This window comes from Mauremys reevesii, linkage group 3 (genome assembly GCF_016161935.1).
Source record: "Mauremys reevesii isolate NIE-2019 linkage group 3, ASM1616193v1, whole genome shotgun sequence".
NCBI lineage: Eukaryota > Metazoa > Chordata > Testudines > Geoemydidae > Mauremys > Mauremys reevesii.
The window spans coordinates 16,689,696-16,702,398 of NC_052625.1; the positions used below are offsets into that span (position 1 = coordinate 16,689,696).

General features: G+C 43.1%; 1 long non-coding RNA gene across 1 annotated transcript in view; it reads left to right on the forward strand.

Annotated features, from left to right (window-relative positions):
* The window catches only part of LOC120401639, a 54,102-nt gene extending 41,972 nt beyond the window's left edge, over positions 1-12,130 (forward strand). The window contains exon 5 of the long non-coding RNA XR_005596609.1: positions 11,390-12,130. This is a non-coding gene — a long non-coding RNA (uncharacterized LOC120401639). The remainder of the gene's footprint in view (positions 1-11,389) is intronic.
* The last annotated feature ends 573 nt before the right edge of the window (positions 12,131-12,703 follow it).

The window sequence follows — 12,703 nt, forward strand, 5'->3', positions numbered from 1 at the left end:
AGGGGGTGAGGAAGGCAGTAGCCTGAAGAGGATGCTGCTGAGCGGGGAGCAACGTGGCTCCACATGCCAACCGAGGGTGAGACGCTGGATGGGACACCACTGGGAGAGGACACCCCATTGGACTGAGCTAATTCCTGAAGTGACCAGCGGGAGGCGCCACGGTGGTGAGTCCCAACTCCATCACAAGGTGCAATAAGTTATTATAGAATTAGGTGCTTGTACTCTAGAAAGCTAGATAACATGATTTTTTGTTATTAAAGAATGATTTGCAACCCTGTGCCATTGACTAGTTAGAAATAAAACTAACTTTTCATGGGATATTTATTACTGAAAAAAGCTTATTGATTCAGCTACACAGCCCTTTAAAAATGTCAATAGCTATGGAGGTATTAAATATAATCAAATGTATTAGGAATTCTATGAAGTATTATTTATCCAAAGTATTTAAATGTGTTTAAATTTATAAAAGAAATTGATTTTGTAAATATCTAGGCTAAAAACTTATCTGGGACTGTAAAGAGTTTTGGCAGTAGTGGTGAACAGCGTTATCAATATCATGTTTCTAGATAGGAAACTTTATTGTTACACAGAATACATAATTCTTCTCTGAAATACATTTACCACACTTTGTTCTTGTATATCCCGTTGATTGAAGGCTTTGATGAATGTTAGTTAATTCCCACATGGTAAAAATTCTAAATGGGATTAGAGTTGTAGGAAAACATTTTATTTAAAGGTACTTTCAGAAGGATATGTAGATTAATTGACAGGCAGATTAAATTACTTTTCTATAATCTGGAACGTGATATATCACTGTCACAGCCATAGTGGCTTTTAAAAATGCCGAACTAATAGGGAAATGTGTCTTCTGGCTAAATTGTGCTCTCAGATCTATAGTGCAGAATGATGTAGACTCCAGTGTTTTGTTTTCTCTAATCAGAGTGGCAGAGTGCTACACATATATAAAAAGAGCAGAATATCTGAGTTGAGATCAACCATACTGATATCTGTTGGTTCACGAAGCAAATATAGGCCCTTATCCTGCAGGCTGTTTCGCGTGGGTAGACCCAGCCCACTGAAGTCACAGGCAAGAGATAACCATTCAGCAGAAGTCCTCTTCTGATTTTTGACGTGCCCGCACACCTAACAGAGGGCTGTGCATTCCACAAATGTACAAGGAAGAGAGGATAAATATTTCCAATATGAGGCCTGTAAAAATCTCATGTATCCATATTTCTCTGGGTACAAAGATTTAGGGACAGATTCTGTCCTACACTCCAGCCTCTCTTATGCAGCTCCAGCCATCTGTTAAGGTAACCATATGTTCTGTTTTGACTGGGACAGTCCCCCTTTTAACCTGGTCCCAGCCATCCTGACAGTCTCTGGGAGGGCATTTGGGTGCAGGAGGGGTTCCGACCTGGGGCAGGGGGCTTGGGGTGCAGGCTCCAGCCGGGTGGTACTTACCTCCAGCAGCTCCTGGTCAGCGGCACAGCAGGGCTAAGGCAGGCTCCCTGCCAGCCCTGGCTCCGTGGTGCTCTTAGAAGCAGCTGCCATGTCCAGCTCCTAGGCGGAGGTGCAGCCAGGTGGCTTCGTGTGATGCGCACTGCCTGTCCCTGCAGACAGTGTCCCTGCAGTTCCCATTGGCCACAGTTCCCAGCCAATCAGAGCTGCGGAGGTGGCACTCAGCGCTTAGGGGCCGCAGGAACTTGCCAGTCACTTCCGGGAGCTGCTCGGAGCCAGGGCAGGTAGGGAGCCTGCCTTAGCCCCGCTGCGCCACCGACCAGACTTTTAATGGCCCCATCGGTGGTGGTGACTGGAGCCGCCAGGGTCCCTTTTCAACCGGGCATTCCATTAGAAACCCGGACGCCTGGCAACCCTACTTCCTGGTGGCACAGAGCAGGGCCTCAGCCTTATTGCTTGTGTAAGTAAGGAATGGTTTCTTCACCAAATGTCCTGCAAACAATGTCTCCATTCCATTTATGATGGTTTTCAGCCAGGAAATTCTGCTTATTGGTGAAATGTCATGGCAACATCTGTTTTTTCAATGTGAAAAACAGGAATAGCCATTTTTGCATGCAGTGTGTTCACAGTCCAGAAACACTGACAGGAAATAGAAGGATTCTGGAATGTTCAGCTGTGGGGAGGAAAGAAGGTGTGAGAGACAGGATCAGGAAAAAAAAAATACTGCTGAGGTCTCAAATAGGGACATGGCTGGCAGGAGCACCGGGTGGGCAGGGCGGAGGGGGGAAGCTCCTGTGTCCCAACCCCATTTCCCTGGCAGGAGTGCAGGGGAGAGTGATGGGGAACTGCAGGTGGAAGGGGTGGAGAGCCCCCCCCACCACTTGTCCAGGCCCAGGGCTCCACAAAACCATAATCCACCTGTGACAAGAATGATGAGTCAAATACTGTGTTAGATTCCATTGATCTGGAACTAGAATGGGAATAGCCTTGCCAAGCTTGTTTCTCTTACGGAATGTGCTGTAACACTTCACATCCCATCTTGGAACATCTTTCTCTTGGGCTGGATTTTTTTCCCTTCACCTGGATACAGAGCAGGCTACTTGCAGACTGGACTACAATAATTCCCAATTTTTCTGGATTCTGAAACCAAAGTAGGTTGTCCATTTTCCCCCCCTGTTGAAGGAAAGGGCTCAGGCAGGGACTGTTGAATTGTGGAAGTAAATGTGTGGCTACACAGGTGTGTCAGAGAGAGGGCTTTGGCTTCTTAGACAATGAGCTGATGTTCCAGGAAAGAGAATTACTGTGCTGGGGTGGGCGCCATCTATCAAATACTGCGAAGAGCATCTTTGGACATCGTCTGGCTAGCCCGATAAGGAGAACTTTAAACTAGGTCTTGTGGGGGATGGTGACAAAAATCCAGCCAATGTGCTGGACAAGGAGGAAGGGGCTAATTTCTGGAGAAGTCTCGAAATCACAACTGCATTAAAAAGGCAAAAATACAAGCAACAGGCCAGTCAGCAAAATATCTTAGATGCCTATATACAAATGCAAGGAATATGGGAAACAAGCAGGATGAACTGGAAGCCATGGTGTATGAAGAACATTATGACTTAACTGGGATCAGAGACTTGGTAGGATAAGTACCATGATTGGAGTACCAGCACTGAGGGACATAGCTTGTTCAGAAAGGATAGGTATGGGAGAAAAGGAGGAAGTGTTGTGCTATATATCAAGGGTGGTTCCACAGGGATGTGTTCTGGGTCCAGTGGTCATTAATATCTTTATTAATGACCTGAATGTAGGAATAGAGAGCATGCTGATCAAGTCTGCAGATGAGACAAAGCTAGAGGGAGTTGCCAATATTTAAGAGGCTAGAGCTAAAATTCAGAGGGATCTTGATAAATTGGAGAACTGGGCTATAGACAACAAAATAAAATTCAACAAAGACAAATGTAAGGTGCTACACTTAGGCAGGGGCGGCTCTAGCAATTTCGCCGCCCCAAGCACGGCGGCACTCCGTGGGGGGCGCTCTGGCGGTTGCCAGTCCCACGGCTCTGGTGGCGCATCTGCAGGCACGCCTGTGGGAGGTCCACCGGAGCTGTGGGACCAGCGGACCCTCCTCAGGCACGCCTGCGGGAGGTCCACCAGAGCCGCCTGCCGCCCTCCCGACGACCGGCAGAGTGCCCCCCGCGGCATGCCGCCCCGAGCACGCGCTTGGCGTGCTGGGGCCTGGAGCCGGCCCTGCAATTAGGGAAAAGAAAACAAATTCCCAAATACAGAATGGGGGATAACTGGCTTGGCAGCAGCACTGCTAAGAAGGATCTGGGAATTGTGGTGGATCACAGCCTCAACATGAGTTGGTAATGCAGTGCTGTTGCAAAAAAAAAAAAAAAAAAAGGCAAATGCAATTTCAGGTTGCATTAACAGAGGCATCACATGCAAATCATGGGAGGTGCAGTGCTGCTCTGCTTGGGTGTCTGTTGGAATCCAGTTTTGGTCACCAATGTATAGAAAGGATGTAGAGAAACAAAAGGATCCAGAGGCGAGCAGTAAAGATGATCAAAGGGATGGAACACAAGTCATATGAGCAAAGGCTGAAGGAACTGGGTATGGTTAGTTTGGAAAGAGGAGATTAAGGGGGGATATGATAGCAGTCTTCAGATACTTGAAAGGCTGCCATTAAAAAAAAAAAGAGAGAAAAGTTGCTCTGCCCACAGAGGGCAGGACACAAGGCAATGGGTTAAAACTACAGCATGGCAGTTTTAGATTAAATTTCAGGAAAAACTTCCTAACTGTAAGAACAGTAGGACAATGGAACAGATGCCTTGGGAGGTTGTGGAAGCACCTCCACTGGAGGTTTTCATAAGGAGGCTGGAGAACCACCTGTCTTGGATGGTTTAGACACAACAAATCCTGCATCTTGGCAGGGGGTTGGACTAGATGACCCTTGTGGTCCCTTCTAACACTGATTCTATTATTCTAAAACCATGAACTACAAGACTGGAGCAATATGCCCTATATACCACATGTGTGAAGCTACTCTCAAAAGCTACATGAATGTTCAGACTACTGTAAAGTGCATTCTGCCGGCAGTCCTTGTGAATAAAGCTATCCTCTTATTTGTGGTTGTTTTTCAGGCTGATCAAAATCCATAAATCCCTGCCAAAGACTTAATATACAAAGTTGTATATTAGCTTGCCTTTTTCCACGTTGAATCTCATTTTATTACTTTCTGTCCATGTTTCTAACACTCTAGGTGCTTTGTATGGCTGCATTTCTCTCCCATCTCTGGCGCTTCAGCTCCTTTCCTATTAGAATAATCTGCAAATTCCATTAACTTGCTGTTTACTCCTTATTCCTGATCATTTTTGAACAAGACTGGACTTAACAAAAATTCTCCTTGGCATGCCATTAAAGACCTCCCCACTCTATACTTATAATCCTTTGTTTATGGTCTTTCAGCCAATTTTCAGTCCATGTGACACTGTTTATATCCAAACGGAACACAATTAATGAGAACAAGATTTCATGGAACACTGTACAAAGTACTTTGCTAAAGCCAAGTGTGTTACATCTAGCACGTTCCCTTCAGACACTCATTTTATAATTTGTTGACTCTCCTTTTGTCTTTTAAAGGAATCAAGGGCATCTGTCAAGTGCTGGTCCATATACCTGTAAATCCATGTTGAAACTCATGTGACTGTACTCAGGGCTCACTTCCATAAAGCTCTTATAAATGGGCTTAAGTCTGTTCCCTATTCATTAGTATACATAAGTACATGCCTAGGAGTGGGGGGTCCCAAAGTAAAATGCTTTTCCCATTTAAAATCAAACCAAGGAGGTACACTTTCCATCTCAATTCACCAAACTTTCATCCTGTTACAGGGAAGATGGCAACTTTAATTTGGTAAACTCAGAGCCATTCTTTTTCTTTTTTGATGCTTCCATAGATATTTATTTGATATTTGGGGTGTGTGTGTGTGTGTGTGTGTGTGTGTGTGTAAAAAATCTGGGAAGGCAATTTTACCCCTTGTTTAAAAGTGAAACGAAACAAAAAAAAATCCCCTATATAATGCAAGTTATGAGCCCAATCCTGCAAACATTTACTAACAAGTATAGGGTCTGGTCCAGTTCCGTTAAAATCAATGGAGTCTTCCCATTGACTTAGTGGGGGTTGGCTCAAGGCCAAAGTGATCATAAGTAGTCCTATCCATTTAACTTAAACATTCATTATATCAAGTGATTGGGATTTCTACCAGGAATTCTCCCTACGCATGCTAGCGTGTGTCTAAAGATTGCAACCCATATTCCTTTTCTAAAATGGCTGTAAAGGACTTATTGTAAATATATGGCCATTACAGATACTATTTGGAATTAGCAGGATTGCCACAATTAAATTTAATTTTTTGACTGAAATTTTTTTCCCCTCACACCCTCCCAGTACAGGTGCCTACAAATATTACTGGAGGAACAATCATAAACATTCAATTATATATCATTTTAAATGCTCCTTTTAGAAGGTAGATTAAATTATATAGAAAAATCCTTATCAGGCCATGTGGGTGTCTAATGTTAGAAAGACAAGTTTGAAAATTTTGGCCCACACTGAAATGATTAATGAAGTTTTCCAACAATAAATTTTTTCCACTCATAAAATATTACAGCGCAGCCCCATTTAAATCCTTAGCACTAATCCTCCCAAGTCTTACCCCTATACTTAACATTGCACACCATGAGTAATCTCCATTGCCTTCAACAGGACTGCTCCGTGCACAGAGAACAAGGATTACTTGTGGCACCTTCGAGACTAACACATTTATTTAAACATAAGCTTTCATGGGCTAAAACCCACTTCATCAGATGTATGCAGTGTGTGTGTGTGTGTATAATATATATATATTTCACACACACACACACACACAACATGGAAAAATGGGTTTTCCCGTACCAACTATAACGAGTGTAATCAGTTAAGGTGGGCTATTGTCAGCAGGAGAAAACTTTTGTAGTGATAATCAGGATGGCCCATTTCCAACAATTGACAAGAAGGTGTGAGTAACAGTAGGGGGAATAGTTCTTTGTGTAATGACCCATCCACTCCCAGTCTTTATTCAAGCCTAAATTAATGGTGTCTAGTTTGCAAATTAATTCCAATTCAGCAGTTTCTTGTTGGAGTCTGTTTTTGAAGGTTTTTTTATTGGAGTATTGCCACTTTTAGGTCTGTAATTGAGTGTCCAGGGAGATTGAAGTGTTCTCCGACTAATTTTTGAATGTTATAATTCTTGACATCTGATTTGTGTCCATTTATTCTTTTGCATAGAGACTGTCCGGTTTGGCCAATGTATATGGCACAGGGGCATTGCTGGCACATGATGGCATATATCACATTGGTAGATGTGCAGATGAACAAGCCTCAGAGTAGAGCATGAGCGTAAGTCTTTGCTGGATCAGAGCCCTTGGCAGTATGGTGCTGGGGAGAACCTACCACGAAAGTAGCCTAGAACAGCATACATTCACAGATGTCCTCCTGGGTTCAATAACATTTCTGCACACAGAGTAAAGTACAACAAAAAGGAAATGCATCCAGGTGAGAGCAGAAGTCAGTCCCATGCCACCTCTTCCTCATCAGGAAGAGTATCTCACATTTCCCCCAGGAGCTCTTGTGTTAATAGTCTAAGAATGGGAAAGGCCTGGGTTGTGGGCAAAGCAGGAAGGGATGTGCAGGAAGGGAGGTCATAGAAGCCCCTTACTAAAGCTCTGAGGGGAGATGATGTTTCCTTTAATGGATTTCACTCCCTCTAAGAGTACGGCTCAGCTGACTGTGCCTTAGAGGACACACTTTTGGCTCACAAAAATACAGAAGTGCAAATCTTGTGCCTTAGAAATGGAGCAGGATACACCAGGTGGCCAGTATTTAAAACAAACATATAAAACTTCCCACAAGAGGATAAAAATGCTCTCAATAAGAAGCCTTACACATATATGTAATACTGACACCACCTGGTCGTCGGGACTGAACCTGGGACCTCGAGCTTAGTGCAGGAGCCTCTAGCGCATGAGCTAAAAGCCAACTGGCTGTTAGCAAAGGGTGTAGAGCAGACTCATTTTATCTCTCTTTACATATCTCTCTTTACATAGTCTCAGTGCCACTAGATGGGACAGAACACCACACCCATGGGGTGCGTGGGTTACATGCGTGTGCACGCATAAGAGCCCAATTATGGGAGAAGGGAGAGCCTGATCCAAAGACCATTGCAGTTAATATTGAAAGCCCACCTCAGTTTGAAACAGGCGTAGTGGATTGGCAAAGCCCTCTGAATACGTGCATTTTTAAGTGTTGTGTTAAGCTGTATCACTTGGAGGCAGGCCCATATCACCTGATGAGATATTTTGGGTAAATTCTGCCTCTAGCAAGTGGAGACACGATACAAACCTGAACTAGAATGTGCATTAGAGCAGAGTGAGGTCAGTTACTTAGGTAGGATGGGCGTTCTGAAATAATCCAAGAAGCTGTTTGTGAGCACCAGTGTTTTGACAACTCTCCCAGCTTTTCATTGTTTCTTCCATGAGATCTCCCAGTGTACAGGTTTGGCTCCTATCAGCAGTCTGCACACAAAATGAGTTCATGGACTCTCATCAAACTGTACACATGATGTGTATTCTCATACTAATATTTCATAATCTACTTTACCCATTCCTGAAGGTCTCTAGGCGCCATGGCAGAAAGACTAAAAATATTGTTAATGTGCTGCAAATAGGCAGCATGCTGTAGTGGGGTGGCCACACGCTTATGCCCTGAAGGACTTGAAATCAGCCCTGGGAGAGGGCTGAGGCTCCGAGAGGGCTGCTGCTAGGAAAAGCCGAACGCCTCAGCTGATTGGGGAGCCAGCCACAGATGCAGTCATGCCCCAATCAGGGCCCAGCTGGCCTTTATAAGAGGGCAGTGGGCCATGAGCACACAAACTCCCTCCCTAGATGTGGAGAGGGATGGGCCTGGCTGCTAGGAGCTAAGCAGGGTACCAAGACTCCTCATTGTGTTTCAGTGCACCAGCCAAGGAGGGGGAGCTGAGAGGGGAGCACTGCTCAGCCACACCAGGGAGAAGAGGGGAAGCTGTGGGGGGAGCTGCTGCTCTATCAGACCAGGGAGAGATGGGGGAACTGCCCTCTGAGGGACCTAACCCCTGTGTTTGTTTTATTTGAATAACTTCACATTCTTGTCATTAGTAAATCATAGGAAGAAAATTGAGAGGACACAGATTCCATATGGGATAGAAGAAAATCAGTATCTGAATAGAGGGGCTATTGTACACAATGAACTTGCCTGTCTTATGCATCGCTTCCCCCCCACCCCCTCAGTGGTATTGCATGAGTCAGAGTGGGTGTGTCCTAGATTATTAGCCCATGTTACCATTTGTGTTGGAACAACTACCTTGCAAAGCTACCTCTTATCACGAAAGAACTGCCAATTGAATGACCTGGATCAGACAGCTAGGTGACCTATTCCGTCTGAGAGACTACCCTGCAGTTTGTTGCTTGTTGGATGAGGGAGTGTGACCACAGTAATTAGCAGGACGTTTCTGGATCTGGACATGACACAGTAAATGCAGGACAAGCTCTTTGAGAAGGCTGACCTTGGTGAATTAGGCATGGGGTGCACAGAGCTAGGGGTCCTGGGATGGAGAGAGGAAGAAAGAAAGCTAGAGGGCTGATTCTACATTGCCGATTTCAATGCAGAGTTGATAAGGTGGATCTGAGCCTAGAGGTTGATGGCTGCAAAAAGGCTTGCTGACAACTCTGTAAGTGGAGATCTTATGTGTGGAGCAGGACGAGTTAAAACAGCTCCAGCACACACATGCTCCTAAATGCCAGGCGAGTACAAAGGGAGCAAGTGTCAGATCGATTTGTTCTATAGGGTACAAAGATGGGATTCCTAGCAGTTGGACAATGCATGGAAAAAATGTGCACGCAGGTCTTTTGTGCAGTGTAAATAAAGCAAAGATATATCGGGGGCGGGGGGAATTATACTGTCCAAACACCTATCTTCTCTAGCAACAAATGTTGCCTTAAAGGCAAAAGCTTGTTTCTTCCGTGTGCTGTGCTTGTATTAGTCACACCCATTTATTTTTGGCATAATTCACGCACTATTTGAAACTTGGCAAGAGTAGGGATATTCTGGCCAGGATTCAGTCTTGCTTCAAGAGTTTCTATGAATATGAATGCCTGAAGTTTACATAGGCTTACTCTGTCGCTATAGCAACACATATTTGTTGTGAAACCCTTGTGTTTTTTAAGACAAGAATCTGAAAATTAACTTCAAATTCAATAGGATGTGTAATGCTGGTGACTATATATAATTTTTATTGAGTTTCAAATACCAGGGAAAGGATAAATTTAGGGTATTAGGTAAAATGTGATTTAATCATAAACACACTAATGCTTAGTTAGATGGAAGTAAATTAGTTTTGGGGCACCAGCCCAGGAGATGCTGAGCACACTCAGTTCTCACTAAGGTCTAAATGAGTTCAAGGTTCTCAGAAGTGGTACTCAGAACCATGCAGGAGCATACCCTTTATTTATAATAGTGTAGGCCTAATGTAGCATCCAGTGTTTAAAGGGACATTGTCAATTTGCCTTTTTAATAAATGATTTATTAGAGGAATAAGCCCCCCAATTTCTGAGACCAGGACCATTTAAATCCTCTTTTTGATTTTTTTTTAAAGAAAAACATATTTAAAAAATATTTTTCTGCTTGCTCGTTGATGTTCATATATAGGCCCTACCAAATTAATGGCTGTGAAAGATGCGTCACGGACCATGGAATCCAGACTCCCACGTGAAATCTGGCTATTTTAGGAGGGGTCATAGTATTACTTCTGCACTGGCTTCAGAGCTGGGCAGCTAGAGAGTGGCTGCTGCTGGCTCGGCACCCAGCTCTGACGGTAGCACCGCCACCAGCAGAAATAAGGGTGGCAATATTGCAACCCCCCTTACTACCTTCCCCACAACTTCCTTTTGGATTGGGACCCCAATGGTTACAACACCGTGAAGTTTAAGATTTACATATCTGAAACCATGACATTTAAGATTTTTAAAATCCCATGACCGTGAAATTTACCAAAATGGACCATGAATTTGGTTGGGCCCCATTCATAAGGTTCTTTTCAAGCAAGGGAAAATTGACTAGGGGTATGATCCTGTAATGACCTTTGTAAAGGCAGAGCCCCGTAGTGACGTCCATAGCGCTCTGTGTGGGTACAAGGGTCATTGCAGGATTGGGACCTTACTGAATGTGCATGAAGGGCTGTCAAATACACAACGAGTGCAACCTGGAAAAAAAGAGGGTGTGTTTTCCCTGTTGACTTCTTTCAGCTGTAATAATCTTGGGTGTTATGGGTAACCAATGTAGGTACAAACTTTTCAGATGTGAATGGGATTTTCCAATTGATGGTGTCCCTTTAAAGTGATATGAAGGGCCATGTTTTCAAACCAACTTCTAAGGTCTCTTCCTCTGTAGACCACAGGTTGGAAACCATTGCTTTAGACACCTGGAGGTCTGCATGCTATGTCTAAGGGGTCCACGAAAGGTTGTCATTACCATAGAACAGTGGTTTCCAACCTGTGGTCCACAGATCACTGGGGGTCCACCAACTATGTCCAAGATTTCCAAAGAGCTCCGCATCTCCATTTGAAATTTTTTAGGGGTCCACAAATGCAAAAGGTTGAAAACTGGTCTAAAGACTTACACACATGCTCAGCTTTTGCATTGTGAAGAATTTTATTGAAGACAGTGTGTAAAATTAAATGTGTGTGAGTCTTTAAAGGATCAGGACCTAAAATCAGCGCACAACAATTTTGCATGTTCAAAAACACCAAATAAATTCAGAATTAATGCTGTTTTTCCACCCATTGACTTGGGTCTGTATTTCAGAGGTCTAATATCACCAGGCAGGAAGTTTATGGGGAATAACTCTCATCAGTGCGAACAGCAGTTGTGACCCAAATCCCTGAAGTATCAGGAGGGAATGGACACAGATATCGCAAAGCACAAGGGAACAGTTCACTTTATGGATGTGACAGACGTGCAAAACTATATTTTTATATGAAGCTGTTTTCAGTTAAACAAGAATATAAAAATGTCTTAAACAGAAAACTTTTAAATTTTGTGGTTGCAACCTTATGTATTTTAAAATGGCCAAACCCACTTAAGATTTTTTTGGTTAAAAACCGCTTTTCCTCCCCTTCGGAACTCCTGTAAGTTTTCACTTCTGGGCAGCAGCTTTGCAGTAGTGGATAACTGTAGAGCTGAGGGATGTTTGGGAGAACATGCTTAGTAAGCAAGCTCTGAAAGCCAATTGTCTTTATTTTTTAAACTTATTTTTATTTGAGGTCTTGCAGTAACAGGATAATAAATGATCAATGTGTAGTTTTTTGATAATTATGCAATTTTTTTTAAAAAAGCCTGCTGGAATATTCTACAGTAATGGTCCAACTTACAGATTGCATTAATGTTACTATAATGCTTGGAGTATTATTGAAGAATAGTCAATTTTTCATTTTTATAAAGAGTATTACAACTGGCTACAGCTAAGGGTATTTATTAAATATACTTTAAATAATGTCAGAAGCACCCAGAGTGATGATCATTGTTATGCCTTCATAAATCAAAAGAAATATTAGACTATTAATAAGCAAAGACTGTATACATGTCATAACTTGTCTGAGCTGTACCTTCTTATAAACAGTTTCTTTGGTCATATTTGGTACTAATAACTTGGAAAGCTAATACACTGGAAAGCTGGAAATGTAGATCACAGGATGAAGTTACTGATCATATACATTCAGATTTTAAACCAATGAAAATATAAAATCAAAGGGGATTGAAAATAAAAGCCTGGATAATTTTACTTGCCATCTCACTGGGCCTTGGGTAAACTGAGTAAAAGTGAATGGACATTAAAGGCCATTTTTTTTAAAGTAGCTTTTAATTAAAATTTCATATACAACTGAATGCACAAACAAAATCTGCTTGAGCAAAATTAGAGGTTAGGTTATGGCTGACATAAAACATCTTACACAAGCATATAAATGCACTCTAGCCTATTTGATGGCTGGTTGTATGCCTCTCTGGGGTTTGGTAGCAGGAGATAGACACTAAACCTTGGACAGAACTTTTGGGGAGTCATTTTGCTGGGTCAGCTGTCGGAGTGAGCTGGCGGGGAGTAATACCTCATGGTAATTCAGA